The sequence below is a fragment of the Dendrobates tinctorius genome, unplaced genomic scaffold, assembly GCF_039654945.1.
Source record: "Dendrobates tinctorius isolate UK_male_01 unplaced genomic scaffold, ASM3965494v1 ptg000099l, whole genome shotgun sequence".
Lineage (NCBI taxonomy): Eukaryota > Metazoa > Chordata > Amphibia > Anura > Dendrobatidae > Dendrobates > Dendrobates tinctorius.
In genome coordinates this window covers 6,607,852-6,632,750 of record NW_027361767.1, presented here as the reverse complement: position 1 = coordinate 6,632,750, position 24,899 = coordinate 6,607,852, and the positions used below count along the sequence as shown (strand labels likewise).

Genomic DNA, 24,899 nt, shown 5'->3' with positions numbered 1-24,899 from the left:
GGCCGAAAATGTGCGGTGCGGCCCATGGAACTTATGACAAGTCTTGTTTTCTTATGGGTAAACAGCATTGACCCCACCAACTGTGTACGACTCATCACTGACCACCCCGACACGTGCATCCACAGGGCACAGAACCGTGGTAGAGCCGCTATGGATGGACGACTTCAGCTGGTTCCTGACTGACATGAATGAATAAAGATAGTCCATGCTGAGCACAACTTTCTGAAAATCTCTGCAGGTCTTCTCCACCACTTCATAGCTTTACCAATTACACAACTTCATCACTTCCTTGTCAGACCTCTCATTTATATTACTCCATCTACACGTGGTCTACTTCTCGGCATTACGTCCTCATCACTATTCATCTCTCCCATTATACCTCCTATTTTCTACTCCATTACTTTTTACCACCTCATGGCCACACGTGACCTTCTGCATGACTCTAATATTGCAGATCACATGTGGCCACCTACTTCTTACATGTGGCCATTGCCATTTACTTTTCAGCCCCATGCACTTCTGATTTCCACACATCACCCTCTACATTCTTCCATCGTGTGATATTCATTCCTACATACCAACTTCTGTACGGCTCCACCGTCTCTATCTCTTCCCATTGTATCCTGTATAAAGCAGTTTCCTCACTTGTTTCCCATTCCCATCTCAATGTCTATGTTACTCGATCACATCTTCGCACTGCTGTCTCATTCCCATCCTACCACATCCCTCCATCACTTCCCTCTCATTCCCACATCTCCTTTACTACTCCATCACTTATTACTCATGACCTCGCACCCAATCCCTCAGTTACCTTCTACCCACTCGTGCCCTGTACTGCTTCAGCTTCCCCACATTCTTACTCATCTGTCTACATTTGTATAGCAGTTTCTTCCCATTTCTACATACCTTTTATAGTATTCTATTACATCCTCATCATTCCTACATTTCGTGCATTACAATGCTTCACAACTTCCTTTCCATTCCCAAATACCTCCCTATACAACTCTACCCAACATCTTTTCCATTCTTTCATACTCACCCTTATAACAATCTACAACTTCCTTAACATCCCCACATACTGCCCTGTACAACGCTCCACAACTTCCTTCCCAATCCCTACTATACTACTATTCCATCATTGCATCACTTCCTCCAATTCCACTCTCTACATCGCTCCATCAGTTCCTCCCCATTCTGCTCTATATAGTTCCATCACTTCCTCCCCATTCTGCTCTCTATATCACTCCTTCACTTCCTCTCCATTATGCTCTCTATATTGTTCCATCACTTCCTCCCCCATTCCGCTCTCTATATCGATTCATCACTTTCCTGTTTTCCGCTCTCTATATCGCTCCATCACTTCCTCCCCATTACGCTTTCTACATTTCTCCATCACTTCTTCCCCATTCAGCGTTTTATATTGGTCCATCTACACAGCTCCATCTCTTCTTTCTCAGACATATACCTCTCTACACCGCTCCATCTTTTCTCCCTATTCCGCTCTCTATATTAGTTCATCACTTCCTTCCCATTCCGCTCTCTACATCGCTCCATCACTTCCCTGTTTTCCGCTCTCTATATTGCTCCATCACTTCCTTCCCATTCCGCTCTCTATATCGCTCCATCATTTCCGTCTGTTTTCCGCGTTCCTCATATACTATTCTATTACTTCCTTCTCAGACATACATACTGCCTTATACATCACTGGCTTCCCATTCATATATACCACCTTATACATGTCTCCAAAACTTTCTTCCTATATCCACTCATGTTCTATGCTGCTTCATCACTCCCTACTCAAATGTATACTTCTCTACATTTCTCCATAATAAACTTCTCAGACATATACCTCTCTACACCACTCCGTCACTTCTTTCTCAACATGTACCTCTCTACACCACTCCGCCACTTCTTTCTCAGTCACTTACCTCTCTACACAGCTCCTTCACTTCTTTCTCAGACATATACCTCTCTCTACCTTGCTCCATCACTTACTTCTCAGACATACCTCTCTACCCCACTCCATCTCTTTCTCAGACATATACCTCTCTACCCAGCTGTCACTTCTTTCTCAGACATATGCCATACCTCTCTACCCCCTTCCGTCTCTTCTTTCTCAGTCATTTACCTCTCTACAACGCTCCATCTCTCCTTTCTCAGTCACTTACCTCTCTACAACGCTCCATCCCTCCTTTCTCAGTCACTTACCTCTCTACACCGCTCCATCTCTTTCTCAGACATATACCTCTCTACCCCACTCCATCTCTTCTTTCTCAGACATATACCTCTCTACCCAGCTGTCACTTCTTTCTCAGACATATACCATACCTCTCTACCCCCCTTCTGTCTCTTCTTTCTCAGTCATTTACCTCTCTACACCGCTCCATCTCTTCTTTCTCAGACATATACCTCTCTACACCTCTCCATCTCTCCTTTCTCAGACATATACCTCTCTACCCAGCTGTCACTTCTTTCTCAGACATATGCCATACCTCTCTACCCCCTTCCGTCTTTTCTTTCTCAGTCATTTACCTCTCTACACCGCTCCATCTCTCCTTTCTCAGACATATATCTCCCCACACTTCTCCATCTCTCCTTTCTCAGACATATACCTCTCTACACTGCTCTGTCTCTTCTTTCTCAGATGTATACCTCTCTCTACTCCGTTCCATCTCTCCTCCTCAGATATACACTACCCCACTCCATCACTTCATTCTCAGATGTATACCTCTAGGAATCCCGCGCCATCACTTCCCTCCAATTCCCACACATCTCCTGCTTTGTTTACAACAGTTTCATCACTCCACCATTTCCTCCTCACCGTGCCTTTGACATGACTCCATCACTCCCATCTTTAGCTTTTCCATTCCTTCTCATCTATTCCCTCCTTCTTAGGCATGTTTCTTTTGTATCAGACACTTTTTCCCACCAACGACTCATTTCTCGTATGACTCATATTTTCCCCCCATAACAATCCCTCTCATGAGAAATCCAGATAAAAAACTCAGCCTCATGACAATCTATGGAGGCTTCGCTTCTCTCCTGGAACATGTGATCTTGTCTTAGTAACCCCTTTCCATAATAGAGACGATAAAAAAAATCTACTAATCTTGTAATCGGAGGAAAAAAAATCCAATATTCCTAGGACAAAGGATCATAGTGAAAAATTAAAGGAGTGGAGACCTGTATAGCCAGCCATGGTTTAAGGTGCCAAGATGTTAAGATGTTCTTCAAGAATGTTGGCAGAAAATGGTCGCTTGTCCTCCTCATGTACTACGTAATAGCTGCTTCTAGTGAAGACTGTGCTGGGACTTATAGTTCATCTTACACTTCAACCTATACTCGAATGAGGAAACATCTGACAGGAAAGATTTCCACACATCAGGATGTTAAAAAGAAGTGACAATTTCTTCTTCCTACTAATTGAGTTTCGGAGTGTGATAAAAGTAACACCTGTCACCACCCCCTGTCTCTGCCATTTGTATGCCATTGGCAATATCTTATCATCCCTACTATATACTGTCACCTACAGCTGCTGTAAATGATCTCCCATACACTGACCTGCAGGACCAGGCACTGGCACATACAGTGGCACATAAAAGTTTGGGCACCCCCCGGTCAAAATTACTGGTATTGTGAACAGTTAGGCGAGTTGGAGATGAGAATCTCGAAAAGGCCTAAAGTTACAGATGACACATTTCCTTTGTATTTTAGTAAGAAAGAAAACCTTTCATCTTTTAGATATTGTTTTCCTGAAATTCTGCACCCTTTTTCTCCACCAACGTAGCTTTGATCATTGTGGTCCAAGACATCTATTTTAACCTCATCCGTCCAAAGGACTTGTTTCCAAAATGCATCAGGCTTGCTGAAATGTTCTTTTGCATACTACTGATGCTGAATTTTATGGTGAGGATCAGGGCCGGCTCCAGGTTTCGTGGACCCCGGGTGAAAGCGTCTCAGTGGACCCCTTTAACACAAACCATGATTCATAATGCACAGATACGGCAGAGAAATATAGATAATACAATGCCAAAGATTTCACTTACTTCTTACATTACACAAGTGATATTTTAAATTCTACAATAGCTCAGAAACCAGACAGTATAGTCCTCCATATATATAGTATGATGGACACCTTGCAGCGCTGGAGTCCTGGGTTCGAATCCAACCAAGGACAACATCGGCAAGGAGTTTGTATGTTCTCCCCGTGTTTGCGTGGGTTTCCTCCCACATTCCAAAGACATTCTGATAGGGAATTTAGATTGTGAGCCCCCATGGGGACAGCGATGATAATGTGTGCAAACTGTAAAGTGCTGCAGAATATGTTAGCGCTATATAAAAATAAAGATTATTATTATAATAATGCTCCAACAGTATTATAGGCACCACATAGTCCTCCATACAGTATTATGGGCACCACATAGTCCTTCATACAGTATTATGGGCACCACATAGTCCTTCATACAGTATTATAGGCACCACATAGTGCTCTATACAGAAAAATGAGCCCCATATAGTGCTCCATAAAGAATTATGGGCCCATATATTGCTCTATACATTATTATAGGTACCATATATTGCTCCATACAGTATAATGGGCCAAATATATTGCTCTATACACTATAATGGGCACCACATAGTGCTTCATACAGTATAATGGGCCCCATATAATGCTCCATACACTATTAGCCTCATATATTGCTTCATAAAGTATTATGGGCACCATATATTGCTTCATACAGTATTATGGGCGCCATATATTGCTCCATACAGAATTATGGGCCCCATATATTGCGCTATACATTATTATAGGTACCATACAGTATAATGGGCCACATACTGTATATTACTCTATACACTATAATGGGCACCACATACTGCTTCATACAGTATAATGGGCCCCATATAATGCTCCATACAGTATTATCAGCCTCATATATTGCTTCAGAAAGTATTATTGGCACCATATATTGCTCCATACAGTATTATGGGCACCATATATTGCACCCTACAGTATAATAGGCCACATATATTGCTATATACAGTATATTGGGTCCTATATAATGCTTCATAAAGTACAGTATAATGGCTCCATATATTGCTCCACACAGTATAAAAGGCCCCATATATTGCTATGTACAGTATAATGGGTCCTATATAATGCGCCATACAGTATAATAGATCCAAATATATTAAATGCTCAGTTCTCCCAGTTGCCCACAGCTACGGTCTCCTCTGCATCTTCTTACTCTCTGCACTGCTCAGCACAGAGGGTGCACTGTAGTGATGCCATCATTCCCTTTACCCTGAGATGTCACAGAGAGGCAGAAGACAATGAGGAGACTGGAGCAACAGGGAATGGGGAATGGAAAGAGGTGAGTATTTGCGGGCCATCGGGTTCCTCCAACTCCTGGGCCCCATAGAGTGCCAAAGTCCCCGACAGCGAGTGGGCCCCCCTATTCGTCCAGGGCCACGGTACTTGTCCAGGTGTGCCAGGTGGTGACACCAACCCTGTTGAGGATGCGGGAGTGGTTTTCTTCTGATGACTCTTCCAAGAAGACCATATTTGTGCCGGTGTCTCTGAACAGTAGAACAATGTACCAGAGTCTGCTAAATCTTTCTGAAGGTCTTTTGCAGTCTGATTTGCCTCTCTAGCAATCCTACGAGCAGCTCTCATTGAAATTTTGCTTGGTCTTCCAGACCGTATCTTGACCTCCACTGATCCTGTTAGCTGCCATTTCTTAATTACATTTTGAAGTGAAGAAAGAGCAACTTGAAAACACTTTGCCATCTTCTTGTAGCCTTCTCCTGCTTTGTGGGCCTCCAACATTTTCTTTGCTAGGGAGCTGCTTAAAAGAACCCATCGCTGCTGTTTTTTCTGGAACAAGGTTAGAGGAGGCTGGGTTTTTATAAAACTGTGAAATCTGCATCACCTAGCCTTTCCTAACGAAGATAGTGAACAAGCCATAACCCTAACAGGCTAATTAAGGTCTGAAACTTTGTCAAAGTTATCTGAGCACACAAATCTCCAAGGAAGTCCAAAATCTTTCCATCGGCCCATTTAGTTTTTTTTAGAATTTAAAAATGGAAAAAAATGACTATATACCATATATATATATTTGCCTAAAAATACAAAGGAAATGTGTCATCTTTAACTTTAGCACTTTTAGAGATCATTTCATCTTCAACTATTGCTTAACTATTCACAATAACAGTAATTTGACCAGAGGTGCCCAAACTTTTACATATCACTGTACCTGTATAAAGACTTGCAGGACCAGGCACAGGCACATATTCAAACATGCAGGACCGGGCATTGGCATATGTACAGATCTATAGGGCCAGGCACATGTCCAGACCTGCAGGACATGGCGGGGGCAAGTGTACAGACCTGCAGGTTTGTACATGTGCCCTTCACTTGTCTTGCAGATCTGTATGTGTACAGACCTAAAAGACCACGCACATGTACAGACGTGCAGGACCAGGCACAGACACATGCTCAGATCTGAAGGACCATGCACAGGCACATGTACACAATTGCAGGACCATTCATGAGCACATGTATAGACCTGCAGGGCCAGAAACATGGACACATGTAAAAACATGCAAATCCAGGCACATGTACAGAGCTGCAGGACCAGGAACGGGCACAGACCTGCATGGCCAGGCTCAAGCACATGTACAGACCTGCAGGACCAGGCACAGATGTGAAGGACCATGCACGAGGACATGTACAGACCTGCAGGACCAGGCACAGACACATGCACAGATCTGAAGGACCATGTACGGGCACATGTAAACATTTGCAGGACCATTCATGGGCACATGTATAGACCTGCAGGACCAGACACGGGCACATGTAAAAATATGCAAATCCAGGCACATGTACAGAGCTGCAGGACCAGAAACTGGCACAGACCTGCATGACCAGGCACAAGACCTGCAGGACCAGGCACAGGCACAAGAACCGACCTGAAGGACCAGGCACAGGCACAAGAACCGACCTGCAGGACCAGGCACAAGAACCGACCTGCAGGATCAGGCATGGGTACAGATGCGTAGGACCAGGCACATATCTGAGGGACCAGACATGGGCACATGTACAAACATGCAAATCCAGGCACATGTACAGACCTGAGGACCAGGTATACAGATACACCGATGTGTCTAGAACACAGTCGCCCCTTCTTTCTGCTAAATGTGGGGTCTTAAGAGTCTAACTACCTTACGGTTCCTCTGGAGAAAGGATTACCGCATACATTCTTCTCACCTAATAGCAAAAAGAATGAAACTGTCGAGAGTTTGGTCCCTTTCTCCGAAGACCCCTTAATAGCCACATGGTGTTCCTTTTGGTATGAACTATTGCACAGTTCTCTACGGTGTACAAATAATGCCGCCATACAGTGCACAAAATCCAATAATAGAGCCATATACTGCTTATACAATTTCCAGAGGGAAAACAGTGCTCATGTGCCGAATTTCCAAGCAGAGACAACTCCTGAGTCGGGTGGTGCGGAGTCACAGGACAATCACCACTTATATCCTTTTATTACCCAGCTCTAAGCATAGACATCTACAGCGAGAATCCATCAAACTTCTAAGTTCATGGCCACCACCAAAAAGATAAAGACCTGAGCATTTATGACAAAGTCTGCCCCCTGTCCATCGTGTTATATCCACTTTCAATAGGAAAAACATGGCTGCTGTTTTTCAGAAATAGCACCACAGCTGTATAGAGGTCGTGTCTGGTACTGCAGCTGAGCCCCATGCACTTCAATAAAGCCAAACTGCAGTACTGCTCACAACCCACAGACACGTGTGGCGCTGTTTCAGACAGAAAGTAGCCATATTTTTCTAATCCTGGAAAACCCCTTCAGTTCCTATTTGCGTCTTGTTTTTAAATCCATGTTTCTTTCTCCTTAATTTTCTCACTTTCCTATTGAACGCGTCTCTTGCTTTTCCTATCTTGTTTCCTCTTCCTTATTCTGTTTTCTTTACTGATTCCAACCAGATTCTCCCGCTTTCCCTGCACTGATCCCAAATCCCCCTCTCTGCTCAGCTTCACATTTCACCCAGGACAGGGCGGAGGGCGCAGACTGCACAAGTGAGCTTAACATCTGGAAAACAGATGTCCTCACACCCAAAATGTGCCCTCCTACCTGAATCCTGGAGGGAGCTCTGCTCACTACACCCCATCATTCTCCTGAAATATAAGGATCGTTATTAAAGGGAACCCGTCAGCAGTTTTGGCAGATATAAGCTGCGACCACTGCCTTTCAGGGCTTATCTACAGCATTCTATGATACTGTATATAAGCCCCTGATCTAACCTGCAAGATAAGAAAAATAAGTTTTATTATAGTCCCACGGGGGGGGGGGGGGGCGGTCCGGTCCGATGGGTGTCGCAGGTCCGGCGCCTCCCATCTTCTTCGGATGCCGCCCCTCCGCTTGCTTCATCACCCCCCAGCATCGTGCTCCTGCACACTGCCGTACCTTACTCTGCCCTCAACAGGGCAGATAAATGCGCCTGAGCTCCTGATCCCCTTATTACCCCTGTAACCTCTTATTACAGTAACCCGGCTCCTGTTCCTCTTATTACCCTTTAACCTCTTATTACAGTAACCCGGCTCCTGATCCTCTTATTACCCCTGTAACCTCTTATTACAGTAACCCAGCTCCTGATCCTCTTATTACCCCTGTAACCTCTTATTACAGTAACCCGGCTCCTGATCCTCTTATTACCCTGTAACCTCTTATTACAGTAACCTGGCTCCTGATCCTCTTATTTCCCCTGTAACCTCCTATTACAGTAACCAGGCTCCTGATCCTCTTATTACCCCTTTAACCTCTTATTACAGTAACCCGGCTCCTGATCCTCTTATTACCCCTGTAACCTCTTATTACAGTAACCCGGCTCCTGATCCTTTTATTACTCCTGCAACCTCTTATTACAGTAACCCGGCTCCTGATCCCCTTATTACCCCTGTAACCTCTTATTACAGTAACCCGGCTCCTGAGCCTCTTATTACCCCTGTAACCTCTTATTACAGTAACCCGGCTCCTGATCCTCTTATTACCCCTGTAACCTCTTATTACAGTAACCCGGCTCCTGATCCTCTTATTACCCCTGTAACCTCTTATTACAGTAACCCGGCTCCTGATCCTCTTATTACCCTGTAACATCTTATTACAGTAACCCGGCTTCTGATCCTCTTATTACACCTGCAACATCTTATTACAGTAACCCGGCTCCTGATCCTTTTATTACCCCTGCAACCTCTTATTACAGTAACCCGGCTCCTGATCCTCTTATTACCCCTGTAACCTCTTATTACAGTAACCCGACTCCTGATCCACTTATTACCCCTGTAACCTCTTATTACAGTAACCCTGCTCCTGATCCTCTTATTACCCCGTAACCTCTTATTACAGTAACCCGACTCCTGATGCCCTTATTACCCCTGTAACCTCTTATTACAGTAACCCGGCTCCTGATCCTCTTATTACCCCTGTAACCTCTTATTACAATAACCCGGCTCCTGATCCACTTATTACCCCTGTAACCTCTTATTATAGTAACCCGGCTCCTGATCCTCTTATTACCCCTGTAACCTCTTATTACAGTAACCCGACTCCTGAGCCTCTTATTACCCCTGTAACCTCTTATTACAGTAACCCGGCTCCTGATTTTCTTATTACCCCTGTAATCCCTTATTACAGTAACCTGGCTCCTGATCCTCTTATTACCCCTGTACCCTCTTATTACAGTAACGCGGCTCCTGATCCTCTAATTACCCCTGTAACCACTTATTACAGTAACCCGGCTCCTGATCCTCTTATTACCCCTGTAACCTCTTATTACAGTAACCCGGCTCCTGATCCTCTTATTACCCTGTAACCTCTTATTACAGTAACCTGGCTCCTGATCCTCTTATTACCCCTGTAACCTCTTATTACAGTAACCTGGCTCCTGATCCTCTTATTACCCTGTAACCGCTTATTACAGTAACCCGGCCCCTGATCCTCTTATTACCCCTGTAACCTCTTATTACAGTAACCCAGCTCCTGATCCTCTTATTACCCCTGTAACCTCCTATTACAGTAACCCGGCTCCTGATCCTCTTATTACCTTTTCTCAGCTTTTTCTATTCCTAGGATTGACCATCAGATTTCTGTCTTGCACTCGTGTTTCATTACTTTTTCTCCTTAGCACGTATTCCTTATATAGAGCTCAGCCATCTTGCAGGTATAATCCAAATATATTATTTGTGCAGCAGCCAAGATTCTCCCCACCTACATTATCCAGACCCATTGGTTTATCCATTACTCCTATACATGTTCCAGATCCTATATATCCAGATTATTACACCCAGTGTTGATAATAAATCTCAAAGGCTGTCAAATCATTGGTTGCAAACATGGGGAAGCCATCATAGAAGTAGTGTATAGCGGTGTTTTTTGGAGATTGTATGGCATTATTATTATCTAGCCACCTTATGGAAAATTATGTGCATTATATGGCGATATTGGGGTACTGTAGTGCATTATTATCTAGCTACTTTATGAAATATGATGTGCATTATATAGCGGTATTATAGGGACCCTGTCATAAATGTTTGCTCCATAAGACCTATTCAGACCCTGTAGAGAGTGTACATTCAGTGGGTACGGAAAGTATTCAGACCCCTTTAAATTTTTCACTCTTTGTTTAATTGCAGCCGTTTGGTAAATTCAAAAAAGTTCATTTTTTTCTCATTAATGTACACTCTGCACCCCATCTTGACTAAAAAAAAACAGAAATGTAGAAATTTTGGCAAATTTAATAAAAAAGAAAAACTGAAATATCACATGGTCATAAGTATTCAGACCCTTTGCTCAGACACTCATATTTAAGTCACATGCTGTGCATTTCCTTGTGATCCTCCTTGAGATGGTTCTACTCTACTCCTTCATTGGAGTCCAGCTGACTTTAAGTAAACTGATAGGACTTGATTTGTAAAGGCGCACACCTGTCTATAGAAGACCTCACAGCTCACAGCGCATGTCAGACCAAATGAGAATCATGAGGTCACAGGAACTGGCCAAGGAGCTCAGAGACAGAATTGTGGCAAGGCACAGATCTGGCTAAGGTTCCAACAGAATTTCTGCAGTACTCAAGGTTCCTAAGAGCACAGTGGCCTCCATAATCCTTAAATGGAAGAAGTTTGGGACCAGCAGAGTCTTCTTAGACCTGGCCGTCCAGCCAAACTGAGCAATCGTGGGAGAAGAGCCTTGGTGAGAAAGGTGAAGAAGAACCCCAAGATCACTGTGGCTGAGCTCCACAAATAAAGTAGGAAGATAAGAGAAAGTTCCACAAAGTCAACTACCACTGCAGCCCTCCACCAGTCAGGCCTTCATGGCAGAGTGGCCTGACGGAAGCCTCTCCTCAGTGCCAGACATATGAAAGCCCACATAGAGTTTGCTAAAAAAAAAAAAACACATGAAGGACTCCCAGACTGTGAGAAATAAGATTCTCTGGTCTGGTGAGACGAAGACCGAACTTTTTGGTGATAATTCTAAGTGGTATGTGTGGAGAAAACCAGGCACTGCTCATCACCTGCCCAATACAATCCCAACAGTGAAACATGGTGGTGGCAGCATCATGCTATGGGGGTATTTTTCGGCTGCAGGGACAGGACGACTGGTTACAATTGAAGGAAGCATGAATGCAGCCAAGTGCAGATATATCCTGGATGAAAACCTCTTCCAGAGTGCTCTGGACTTCAGACTTGGCCAAAGGGTCACCTTCCAACAAGACAATAACGCTAAGCACACAGCTAAAATAACAAAGGAGTGGCTTCAGAACAACTCTGTGACCATTCTTGACTGGCCAAGCCAGAGCCCTGACCTAAACCCCATTGAGCATCTCTGGAGAGACCTGAAAGCGGCTGTCGACCAACGTTGACATCCAACCTGACGGAACTGGAGAGGATCTGTAGGAAGAATGGCAAAGGATCCCCAAATCCAGGTGTGAAAAACTTGTTGCATCATTCCCAAGAAGACTCATGGCTGTACTAGCTCAAAAGGTGTTTCTACCCAATACTGACCAAAGCCACTCAATGCCGACTTTTATTCCCCATTGACTTGCATTGGGGTCGGGTTTCGGACGAAACTCTGACTTTTTTTGCCCTAGTCGGACCAATTTCATCTGACTCAAATTTTGTTTCAGTCGGGTTTCACGAAAACAAATCCGACCAAAGTCGCTCAACTCTACTTATGACCATGGGATATTTCAGTTTTTCTTTTTTTAATAAATTCGCAAAAATTTCTACATTTATGTTTTTTTCCGTCAAATGGCTGCAATGAAACAAAGAGTGAAAAACTTAAGGGGGTCTGAATACTTTCCGCACCCACTGTACCACAGCTTTTGTGGTGCCCTTGGCAAGAAGTAGATCAGTCGTTATCCCCCTTAGTGGAAGCCTGTCCGACCCCTCTCTCTCTAGGCGGGGGTGAACGGACCCTTAAATATTAGTGGAGTGGAGCGCTGATAGAAAGCGTGTCTGGAGGACCTGGCATGTCTGTAAATTATATGGACAGGGCATGGAGTTCAATAAAAATTGTGTAATGCTTCCTTTTGCCTGCGGGGGCACTATAGGGAGAATTGATGTTTGCTGCCAGGTCCTTCATTCCTTTCTGATTATGGTCCTGGGTTCGAATCCTTATAATGCCATACATGCTTTTCCCCAAAAAATAAATGGTTCTTTGGCTCTTATGTGCACCCGTAGATCATTAGAACCGGAAAAGGAAAAAATTCAGAAGTTGGTCAGAATGTGGGGACGAGGCCTTCTGCAAGTCTTGTGGAAAATATACTAAGATTCCAGGTTTCTGCTTCGTGTGGCGGAAAAGACCAAGAGCGAAAGTTCCACCTCCCCGGCCTTAAATGTCCTTACTCCTTGGTTCCAGATCAATTCTAAAACTTTACTGGGATGTAGCAGAGCCGAGTGTGTAGCAGTGAATGAGTGAGTTACCGGCTCAGCTCTGCTACATTGGATGCAGTTTTGTACAGTTTCCCTCCTCACCCCAACCCTTTCTCTGGCCCTCCATCACTGAGCACACACCCAAGTCTCTGCGCTCCAGAAAACTCCGCTGCTCTCACTTATTTCAGCCTCCCCTATCCGCAGGAGTGGATTTCGCCTTAAACGCGCTGGCACGCCACATAATGAAATGCAGATGTAGCAGAGCTGGGCTGGTCACTTGGCACAACTCATGACTATTAGATCACTGTGTGTTTATCTGTGTATTTACATGGAACTGCGAGTAACATTACCATTTAGTCTCCTAAAAGACAGACTCTACTCTGCTACATCCGTGCGCAGTGCTGTTTCACAGCCCCGGGTGGGTCGGACGTCAGAAACTCAGGAAAATCTGGAATTCATAATCTTTAATTCTTTTTCTTTTTGGTCCCAGGAGTAAAGTGAGAAATTCCTGCTCCCGCCCCGAGGTGCTGCGATCGGCGGCGGGCGAACCGATCGTCAGCTCCGCGGCTCACTCATCATATACCAGAGCGGGAAAACGGAGCGTCTGCGCAAGGTCAACAATTAGTATCGGACCCCGCTAATATCTGTGCAAACTTTTTTTTTTCTTATATTTGGGGGCAAAACGCGTCATCTTAACACAAAGTCTAGGCGCCCCTCTGCAGAACATTGCACACGAAAAAAAAACATGCAAGTTTATGGATTCCCACTTTATAGTGTCTGCAGAGCGTTGCACACCCCATTTTAGTATCTCACATACACCGACCCCCTGCACGAAAAAAAATAAAATCACACTTCATTATATGGTCACACAGTGTTCTCTGCAGAGCACTGCACTAAAAACTTGCGTCAGACACCGGTCCCCAGAGCATTGCACACCCCATTACAGGGATACACGCCGATCCTCCTATGCAGAGCATTGCACATAATGTCACACTGGCTCCTGGCGCAGAGCATTGCGCTAAAAAAAAAAAATTAAAAAGAAATCACGCCCCATTATAGTGTCGCACTCTGGTCCTCTCTGCAGAGCATTGCACTAAAATAATTCCCATCCCAATATAGGGTAACACATTGGTACACCCTATGGCAGAGCGTCACCTATGCAGAGCATTGCACTAAAAAAAATCCCACCCCATTATGATTTGTGTAAAGCGCTGCAGCGTACAAAGGCGCTATATAATTCGAGCATAATAAATAATAGTGTCGCCCCCGGTCCCCTCTGCAGAGCATCGCTCAGTGTCGCCCCCGGCCCCCTCTGCAGAGCATCGCTCAGTGTCGCCCCTGGTCCCCTCTGCAGAGCATCGCTCAGTGTCGCCCCTGGACCCCTCTGCAGAGCATCGCTCATTGTCGCCCCCAGTCCCCTCTGCAGAGCATCGCTCAGTGTCGCCCCCGGTCCCCTCTGCAGAGCATCACTCAGTGTCGCCCCTGGACCCCTCTGCAGAGCATCACTCTGTGTCGCCCCCGGTCCCCTCTGCAGAGCATCGCTCAGTGTCGCCCCCGGTCCCCTCTGCAGAGCATCGCTCAGTGTCGCCCCCGGTCCCCTCTGCAGAGCATCACTCAGTGTCGCCCCTGGACCCCTCTGCAGAGCATCGCTCAGTGTCGCCCCCGGTCCCCTCTGCAGAGCATCGCTCAGTGTCGCCCCCGGTGCCCTCTGCAGAGCATCACTCAGTGTCGCCCCTGGACCCCTCTGCAGAGCATCGCTCAGCGTCGCCCCCGATCCCTTCTGCAGAGCATTGCGCATCCTCCAGCACATCTGGTCCTAGTTAGCGATCCTCCAAAATCTCCATCCTCATCCTAGGGGTGTGGGGTCTGCAGAAATAGCCACGCTGGCATCTAACCCCCCACCGCTGGGAGTTATATAGACCCCCGTACTTAGTTCACCCTCCAAAAAGTGACCCCATTTTTCTTAGGACTCACCCCAAATTGTCAGCCCTGTGTTCCAGCGCTCTCGCCCTGTGACTTCTCTCTCTACTGGTAAACCCCTCTCAGCTGCCAAACTCCAACCCTCAGAGTGAGACCCCCTCCTCTCTCCCCTCACCCCCCCTCCTCTGTACAGCTCTTAAAGAGACAGTACCACCAAAACAGGTCAAAAGTAACAAAAATAAGACACGGACCTTTATAATGTGGCGGTGCCATGTGTGATTATTACGGATCATCATACATGCAGGCGGCGATACGACACATAGTCGTGTGCGATGCTGGACATCTGGATTTCCTGCCCTGTGTGAATGGGGCGCATTGATGGCCGCAGCATCTAGAGCCGACATAAAAAAAACAAAAAAAAAAAGCTGCATTTATACCGTTATAATATATCCACGTCACTCTGGAAAATCAAAAGTAAATTAATTTTATGCATTTTTTTTTTTTTCATTTACTTAGTTTTTAATTACACTTATTGAAAAATGAGCCCTGTTCTACTATCACCATGACAGATTAGAATAACACGGCTCCTTTCTTCCTGGAACAGCGCCTCTAGCGTCCTCAGGCCACGTCAGGTATTGCAACTCCGCATAATGGACATCAATAGCGCCGCCGTTTCTGGAGAACAAAAAAGAGCTGCCATTCATTTCTATTGACCTTTATTTTATTTTTTAAAAATCTGATTCCTCATACACGGCAAAAACGAGTTAATTTTATAGCAATTTTCTTATAAAAAAAAAAAAAAATACACTTAAAAAAAAAAAGGAACTGGAAGCATCATGTGAACACTGCCCAATTGAGGTGTTTAGTTTTTTATTTTTTAGAGGCATGAAAATTTTCCTTTCACATATGTTTGCATCTATATAGCACGATAGGAAAAAGGATCTGAATAAATTAGTTTTTTAGGGGGTTTTATGGTACAAACATACATCATGTATGCCACAAAAACATGGAGGGAAACAGGTTTTATTTAGGTTTGATAAAACTTTTAAGTGATAAAGTTATGTACCAATTACATGTGTTATAACAGCATTTTCGCAACAGAAATCCAATAAAAATCACGTTTTTTAAAAAAAATTTTAATTTATGGATTTGATGCACAATTTAAAATCTATGGGAGGGGAAATCGACAAATAAAAGAGAAAATGATGTGTTGCGGAATCAAAAAAATGCAGCAGAAATCAATTTCCGGAGAGTAAAAAAAAAGAAAAAAAAAAAGAAAAAAAAAACTGAGCACAGGATTTTCATAAATATCAACCGTAGCCTAAAATAAGGTAATCTTCATCTGATCGCCACTATTTAACCCATTAAATGCCACAAGCAAAACCAGCAGGGCATACATAAAATCGATTGTCTCATAAAATATTGATGTATAGTCCCGCCCCTGAGGAACAATCAAAACTGTAAAGAAGCTTCTGAGTGGGTTTTATAGCCCTGCCCTTTTAAGGCAGGAATCTATTTATATAATTGCCTTGTAATGTTTTCATTTCCTGTTCTGTCCAGATGTCACCGTATCCCAGAATTCCAAGCAGAGGAAGTTCACCAACGGCCATATTGGCATACCCAAGTGAGGGTGTCTCAATATAGAAACTGCTGCTAGTACCAACCTGTTGCGCGGTACCACCAGTGGAACACCGTCGCACCACACACACTCCCGCAGCCTCTTGCACGGTACCACCAGTGGAACACCGTCACACTGTGCCTGCGCAAATTCCGCGCAAGCGCAGTGAATCATTCGGCTGATCCCGACGGCAGATGCGCGATGTGTCTACAGGCAGAGGAAGCCGGTCACATTAAAGGGGTTTTCCCATGAATGAAAGTTCATTTTAAAAATTGTCTGTGTCTGAGCGTGTACAGAGCATACCTTATCTCCTGGGCAGGGGAGGAAGCTAAAGACAATACTGACATTACAGCAAGAGATCACAGAGGATTCATTTTGTGAGGTAAAATATTTCACTGACTGTTTTTAAACAATTTTTTACCTTTCAAAATGTATCCTCTGCGATCTCCTGCTGTAATGTCAGTATTGTCTTTTGCTTCCTCCCCTGCCCAGGAGCTGTGGTATGTTCTGTACTCGGTCAGACACAGGGGTGAGAGAGACAGAGCACAGGGGGGAGACAGCTCAAACGGGACAGCACATGAGGGGAGAACACAGCACAGGAAGGAGAGAGACAGCAGACAAGGGGGATAGCACATGGGGTAGACAGGTCAAAGAAGAGAGCACATGGGGAAAGAGAGAGTGGATAGGTGGGTGAGCACATGGGGGGAGAGATTCTCAACGCTGCAAAGCCTGCCGTCATCATGACATTACCGCCCTCCCGATAGCATCGGGCCTCCATCTAGTATTTTCATATTTGCCATGATTGGTTTATGAAAATTGGGGACAGAGCTGGAAAATTCAGGACTGTTGGAAACTACAGTATGATCATGCCATTTTTTTATTTTCTGGAAGAGATCCTGGCAGCTTAGGGTCCATAAAAAGACCATATCTGACCATATTCCTTGAAGTTAGGGCATACTTAAAGGAAAAATAATATGTATTATAATAAACTATATTTACTTACTAGACCCCACTGATCCTCAGTTGGTCTCCTGTTTTTTTCCTCTGACTCTGACAAAGCTTGACTGCTGCAGCCAATCATCTGTAACTGATTGGCTGCAGTGGTCACCTCTTATCCTTCCAGAAATGGAGGGCAGAAAAATCGGTGTAAGACACAGAGGTCTGATATGTGAGTATAGGTTTTTTTTGCACCACTCTGGACCCCATAATAATCCTTTTTTATACTAGTGAGCACCCCCTGTAGCACCAGTTTATAGATACATGTTAGATTGCCAGAAAATTACATTATAGAAAAAAAAATAAAGAAAAAAATGAGATAGGAGTAAAAAAAAAAAAAAAAAAAAAAAAAAGAAAAGAAAAGAAAATAAGTGAAAGAAGTAAAGAATTTAAGTAAAATAAACCACAAATGAATTTTTTTATAATAAATTTTATTAAATAGCAGTCCGAAGGCATAAAACAATATTAACATATTTGACATTGTCTCGTCAGTAACAAGACCTAGGGCTTCATGTATGATGATTGCTGGAGGATGTAAGAAAAATAAGTTTAAAATTATTACATTTTCACTGAAATCAAAAATTTTAAAAAGGAAATAATAATGCACCTAAATAAAGAGCAACCCTTCCTGCAAAAATCGAAGCCTCATACAGCTACGCCAAGCACATAGGACCCCATAAAATTATATTGTGACCCTCCTCATCTCTGGAGGACCAGACAGGTCCAAACATCACATACGCAAGAAATAGAAGAGGTGCAATACCTCATTTTGCCTGCAGGGGAGCTGCAGAGCTATTAAACACTACATGAAATGAGTGCATGGCTCTTCTTGGTCAAAAGCATCATTCTCAGCAGGGGCATGCTGAGACTTATAGTTTCACAATAGCTGGTGAGCTACAAATGAGACACAGCCCTGTTAAAATAAAAAAAAAAAAAAAAAAAAAAAAGCTCAAAGTCGATTTTTTTGATGTTTGGAAAAAATGTTCTTGCAAGAGCTGGAAAATCCTGTTTTTGCCAACCTCATTTTATGTGCCCTATTACGGCATTTGCCAAAAGCGGGGAGGACTGGCAACTTTTTGAAGAAAATATCCAGCCCCGATGGCGCTGCCCAGGATGAGGTGGCCGGTTGGCATCAAATGTTATTATCTAACTTATAGAAGCTGATGTCATCTGCTCTTGTGAAAGGAAGAAGATTCCAGAATAATAGCAAAATCAGCAGCACAGAGTATTTCAGGATAGAAGTCCGCTGATCTTGATGAGCGAGCGACCTGTTATCTCATGTCCCGTGTTCACAGACAGAAGCAGAAAGCTGAGTGAATCGGAGCAGTAGCCCACAGCAGCCCAGAGTATATAAGCCGAGTCCTGTGTTCTGTTACCGTGGCAATGGAATTCTACAAGACCTTGTTCACACCTAGGCTGGAATAAGGTGTAAGGGGTTAGGTGATGGTGTACTGCGGACGGGGCACTGGGGAGAGCTACTGCTGCCTTACAGAAGATTACACTGTATAGGAGGAAAGTGACGGGTGTGAACTGTGACCTACAGCAGCGGTACAGAGGCACAGGATAATGGTTCAGATCTCAGCAAAACTTCTTAAATGACAAGAAGGATGACTGCAAAGACCCCCCTTCCCCTAAATTTTTCCCCAACGCTCTAGAACGATGCCGTCTGTGCCCCCCACAGCCACAACACACAATGGACCCTTCTGCAGATCTTCATTAAACTCCCCAGTTTGTCTTCAGACTGTGGGCGGAAACTGGAGCCCATGGCGCGGCCACCAACAGAGCCCAGAGAGGCTCGTAACCACCACAACACCCATCAGGAGAAGAGAGAGTCAAGTATGACATCTCGGGGTTCAAGAACTCTGCCAAGATAACTTCCTCTGATCTCCGTATCCCGAGACCTCAGATCAGTGATTCATCCTCATGTTCCCAGGATTTACTCAGAACCCACCTCCCCTTTTACAGACTGGTAATTATCGCGGCAAAACCAGCAAATGGCTCCAGGATGATGGGCAGAGTAATGACTACTCCAGTCAGAGGCAGCGCCCGCTGATGTCACTGCCCGCTGCACCAAGAAATCTCAGAAGGAATGATAAACACAATGAGAACGGCTCCAGTCGTAGAATTCATTAATAGACCTTTCTATTTTTACCCCAAGATCATGCGAAGAACCAGGGCGAGATCTGGGATGAAAGAGCGGGCAAGGAGCCTGTGATGGCAGCACGACCCCGTCCTTGACCTCTAGGCTTCTTACTCCCAATGATATAAGGATTGGCCCTCATATAAAGTCTTGACAGCGGAGTTTGGAGGGGCACCACTAGGGCCAAGGTCACGTACCGCCAAGATCGTGCCGGACTGGGACCAAAAGGCAGATACCTGAAAGCAGACCGACTCCCGAGTAAGGCAACAGTTGTGAAATATAGTCGTTGCATCCAGAGTAAAAGATGCTGCTCGTTAATAGTGCCCCCTTGCTGTGCCTCCAAATAGTAATAGTTCCCCGTCCCTATGTGTAGTAAGTGTACCCCAGCGACACTACATATTAATAGTGCCTACATGTAGTAATAGTGCCCTCTCTGTGCCTCCATATAGTAATAGTGCCCACCCTCTGTGCCTCCATATAGTAATAGTGCCTACCCTCTATGTCCTCATATAGTAAAAGTACCCCCACTAGGTGCCTCCATATAGTAATAGTGGCCACCCTCTGGGCCTCCGTATAGTAAAAGTGTCCCTCTCTGCGCCTCCATATAGTAATAGTGCCCACGCTCTGTGCCCTCATATAGTAATACTACCCCCACTAGGTGCCTCCATATAGTAATAGTGACCACACTCTGGGTCCCTATATAGTAATAATATCCCCCTCTGTGCCTCCATATAGTAATAGTGTTCCTTTCTATGTCTCCATGTAGTAATAGTGCTCACCCTCTGTGCCCTCATACAGGAATAGTACCCCCTCTCAGTCCCTTCATATAGTAATAGAGCTGCCTCCTAATGCCCTGGCTGTAAAATTAATAAATATAGTATATTTATATACTGAATCTCCTCTCATTCCGCTCTAAACAATAAATAGTGGTATCCTCTTCCTTGTTCCTGCAGCTCGGCATGAAGTGACGCCTTGACTCCACCAGATGTCCCCAGACTAACCATCAATCTCTGGCCTGAAGCAGTGGCTACACTGAGTGGCGGAGGAGGGAGCCGGCGGCCACACTGAGTGGCGGAGGAGGGAGCCGGCGGCCACACTGAGTGGCGGAGGAGGGAGCCGGCGGCCAGACTGAGTGGCGGAGGAGGGAGCCGGCGGCCACACTGAGTGGCGGAGGGGGGAGCCGGCGGCCACACTCAGTGGCGGAGGAGGGAGCCGGCGGCCAGACTCAGTGGCGGAGGAGGGAGCCGGCGGCCAGACTCAGTGGCGGAGGAGGGAGCCGGCGGCCAGACTCAGTGGCGGAGGAGGGAGCCGGCGGCCAGACTCAGTGGCGGAGGAGGGAGCCGGCGGCCAGACTCAGTGGCGGAGGAGGGAGCCGGCGGCCAGACTCAGTGGCGGAGGAGGGAGCCGGCGGCCAGACTCAGTGGCGGAGGAGGGAGCCGGCGGCCAGACTCAGTGGCGGAGGAGGGAGCCGGCGGCCAGACTCAGTGGCGGAGGAGGGAGCCGGCGGCCAGACTCAGTGGCGGAGGAGGGAGCCGGCGGCCAGACTCAGTGGCGGAGGAGGGAGCCGGCGGCCAGACTCAGTGGCGGAGGAGGGAGCCGGCGGCCAGACTCAGTGGCGGAGGAGGGAGCCGGCGGCCAGACTCAGTGGCGGAGGAGGGAGCCGGCGGCCAGACTCAGTGGCGGAGGAGGGAGCCGGCGGCCAGACTCAGTGGCGGAGGAGGGAGCCGGCGGCCAGACTCAGTGGCGGAGGAGGGAGCCGGCGGCCAGACTCAGTGGCGGAGGAGGGAGCCGGCGGCCAGACTCAGTGGCGGAGGAGGGAGCCGGCGGCCAGACTCAGTGGCGGAGGAGGGAGCCGGCGGCCAGACTCAGTGGCGGAGGAGGGAGCCGGCGGCCAGACTCAGTGGCGGAGGAGGGAGCCGGCGGCCAGACTCAGTGGCGGAGGAGGGAGCCGGCGGCCAGACTCAGTGGCGGAGGAGGGAGCCGGCGGCCAGACTCAGTGGCGGAGGAGGGAGCCGGCGGCCAGACTCAGTGGCGGAGGAGGGAGCCGGCGGCCAGACTCAGTGGCGGAGGAGGGAGCCGGCGGCCAGACTCAGTGGCGGAGGAGGGAGCCGGCGGCCAGACTCAGTGGCGGAGGAGGGAGCCGGCGGCCAGACTCAGTGGCGGAGGAGGGAGCCGGCGGCCAGACTCAGTGGCGGAGGAGGGAGCCGGCGGCCAGACTCAGTGGCGGAGGAGGGAGCCGGCGGCCAGACTCAGTGGCGGAGGAGGGAGCCGGCGGCCAGACTCAGTGGCGGAGGAGGGAGCCGGCGGCCAGACTCAGTGGCGGAGGAGGGAGCCGGCGGCCAGACTCAGTGGCGGAGGAGGGAGCCGGCGGCCAGACTCAGTGGCGGAGGAGGGAGCCGGCGGCCAGACTCAGTGGCGGAGGAGGGAGCCGGCGGCCAGACTCAGTGGCGGAGGAGGGAGCCGGCGGCCAGACTCAGTGGCGGAGGAGGGAGCCGGCGGCCAGACTCAGTGGCGGAGGAGGGAGCCGGCGGCCAGACTCAGTGGCGGAGGAGGGAGCCGGCGGCCAGACTCAGTGGCGGAGGAGGGAGCCGGCGGCCAGACTCAGTGGCGGAGGAGGGAGCCGGCGGCCAGACTCAGTGGCGGAGGAGGGAGCCGGCGGCCAGACTCAGTGGCGGAGGAGGGAGCCGGCGGCCAGACTCAGTGGCGGAGGAGGGAGCCGGCGGCCAGACTCAGTGGCGGAGGAGGGAGCCGGCGGCCAGACTCAGTGGCGGAGGAGGGAGCCGGCGGCCAGACTCAGTGGCGGAGGAGGGAGCCGGCGGCCAGACTCAGTGGCGGAGGAGGGAGCCGGCGGCCAGACTCAGTGGCGGAGGAGGGAGCCGGCGGCCAGACTCAGTGGCGGAGGAGGGAGCCGGCGGCCAGACTCAGTGGCGGAGGAGGGAGCCGGCGGCCAGACTCAGTGGCGGAGGAGGGAGCCGGCGGCCAGACTCAGTGGCGGAGGAGGGAGCCGGCGGCCAGACTCAGTGGCGGAGGAGGGAGCCGGCGGCCAGACTCAGTGGCGGAGGAGGGAGCCGGCGGCCAGACTCAGTGGCGGAGGAGGGAGCCGGCGGCCAGACTCAGTGGCGGAGGAGGGAGCCGGCGGCCAGACTCAGTGGCGGAGGAGGGAGCCGGCGGCCAGACTCAGTGGCGGAGGAGGGAGCCGGCGGCCAGACTCAGTGGCGGAGGAGGGAGCCGGCGGCCAGACTCAGTGGCGGAGGAGGGAGCCGGCGGCCAGACTCAGTGGCGGAGGAGGGAGCCGGCGGCCAGACTCAGTGGCGGAGGAGGGAGCCGGCGGCCAGACTCAGTGGCGGAGGAGGGAGCCGGCGGCCAGACTCAGTGGCGGAGGAGGGAGCCGGCGGCCAGACTCAGTGGCGGAGGAGGGAGCCGGCGGCCAGACTCAGTGGCGGAGGAGGGAGCCGGCGGCCAGACTCAGTGGCGGAGGAGGGAGCCGGCGGCCAGACTCAGTGGCGGAGGAGGGAGCCGGCGGCCAGACTCAGTGGCGGAGGAGGGAGCCGGCGGCCAGACTCAGTGGCGGAGGAGGGAGCCGGCGGCCAGACTCAGTGGCGGAGGAGGGAGCCGGCGGCCAGACTCAGTGGCGGAGGAGGGAGCCGGCGGCCAGACTCAGTGGCGGAGGAGGGAGCCGGCGGCCAGACTCAGTGGCGGAGGAGGGAGCCGGCGGCCAGACTCAGTGGCGGAGGAGGGAGCCGGCGGCCAGACTCAGTGGCGGAGGAGGGAGCCGGCGGCCAGACTCAGTGGCGGAGGAGGGAGCCGGCGGCCAGACTCAGTGGCGGAGGAGGGAGCCGGCGGCCAGACTCAGTGGCGGAGGAGGGAGCCGGCGGCCAGACTCAGTGGCGGAGGAGGGAGCCGGCGGCCAGACTCAGTGGCGGAGGAGGGAGCCGGCGGCCAGACTCAGTGGCGGAGGAGGGAGCCGGCGGCCAGACTCAGTGGCGGAGGAGGGAGCCGGCGGCCAGACTCAGTGGCGGAGGAGGGAGCCGGCGGCCAGACTCAGTGGCGGAGGAGGGAGCCGGCGGCCAGACTCAGTGGCGGAGGAGGGAGCCGGCGGCCAGACTCAGTGGCGGAGGAGGGAGCCGGCGGCCAGACTCAGTGGCGGAGGAGGGAGCCGGCGGCCAGACTCAGTGGCGGAGGAGGGAGCCGGCGGCCAGACTCAGTGGCGGAGGAGGGAGCCGGCGGCCAGACTCAGTGGCGGAGGAGGGAGCCGGCGGCCAGACTCAGTGGCGGAGGAGGGAGCCGGCGGCCAGACTCAGTGGCGGAGGAGGGAGCCGGCGGCCAGACTCAGTGGCGGAGGAGGGAGCCGGCGGCCAGACTCAGTGGCGGAGGAGGGAGCCGGCGGCCAGACTCAGTGGCGGAGGAGGGAGCCGGCGGCCAGACTCAGTGGCGGAGGAGGGAGCCGGCGGCCAGACTCAGTGGCGGAGGAGGGAGCCGGCGGCCAGACTCAGTGGCGGAGGAGGGAGCCGGCGGCCAGACTCAGTGGCGGAGGAGGGAGCCGGCGGCCAGACTCAGTGGCGGAGGAGGGAGCCGGCGGCCAGACTCAGTGGCGGAGGAGGGAGCCGGCGGCCAGACTCAGTGGCGGAGGAGGGAGCCGGCGGCCAGACTCAGTGGCGGAGGAGGGAGCCGGCGGCCAGACTCAGTGGCGGAGGAGGGAGCCGGCGGCCAGACTCAGTGGCGGAGGAGGGAGCCGGCGGCCAGACTCAGTGGCGGAGGAGGGAGCCGGCGGCCAGACTCAGTGGCGGAGGAGGGAGCCGGCGGCCAGACTCAGTGGCGGAGGAGGGAGCCGGCGGCCAGACTCAGTGGCGGAGGAGGGAGCCGGCGGCCAGACTCAGTGGCGGAGGAGGGAGCCGGCGGCCAGACTCAGTGGCGGAGGAGGGAGCCGGCGGCCAGACTGAGAGGTGGAGGAGGGAGCTGACGGCTCACTGCTCTGCCACCATTTATAATGGTATCCGAGTACTTAGATTGCAGATACTGTTGTAAGTAATGTGGAGCCAATCATTCCACCACCAGACCTGACAGATGGCTGGTCCGGTCCCTCAATGAGATGAAGTACATATACGATATGACGGCACTGATGAAGGAGGCAGTGGACCACATTGTTCATATTAGAAATGCAGCGAAACCAATGACGGTGGATGTGGCGCCCCCTAGGAATTGAGGTGTGAACAGCCAGTATCTGCACCAATCAGATGATAGCACCATAGTAAATGAGAAATAAATATGGA

General features: G+C 49.4%; 1 protein-coding gene across 1 annotated transcript in view; it reads right to left on the bottom strand.

Moving 5' to 3' along the window:
• KANK2 (KN motif and ankyrin repeat domains 2) overlaps positions 1-15,007 on the bottom strand; it is a 62,114-nt gene extending 47,107 nt beyond the window's left edge. The window contains exon 1 of the mRNA XM_073587522.1: positions 14,930-15,007. The gene's annotated coding sequence lies outside the window, so the exon portion shown is untranslated. The remainder of the gene's footprint in view (positions 1-14,929) is intronic.
• Positions 15,008-24,899: the final 9,892 nt, after the last annotated feature.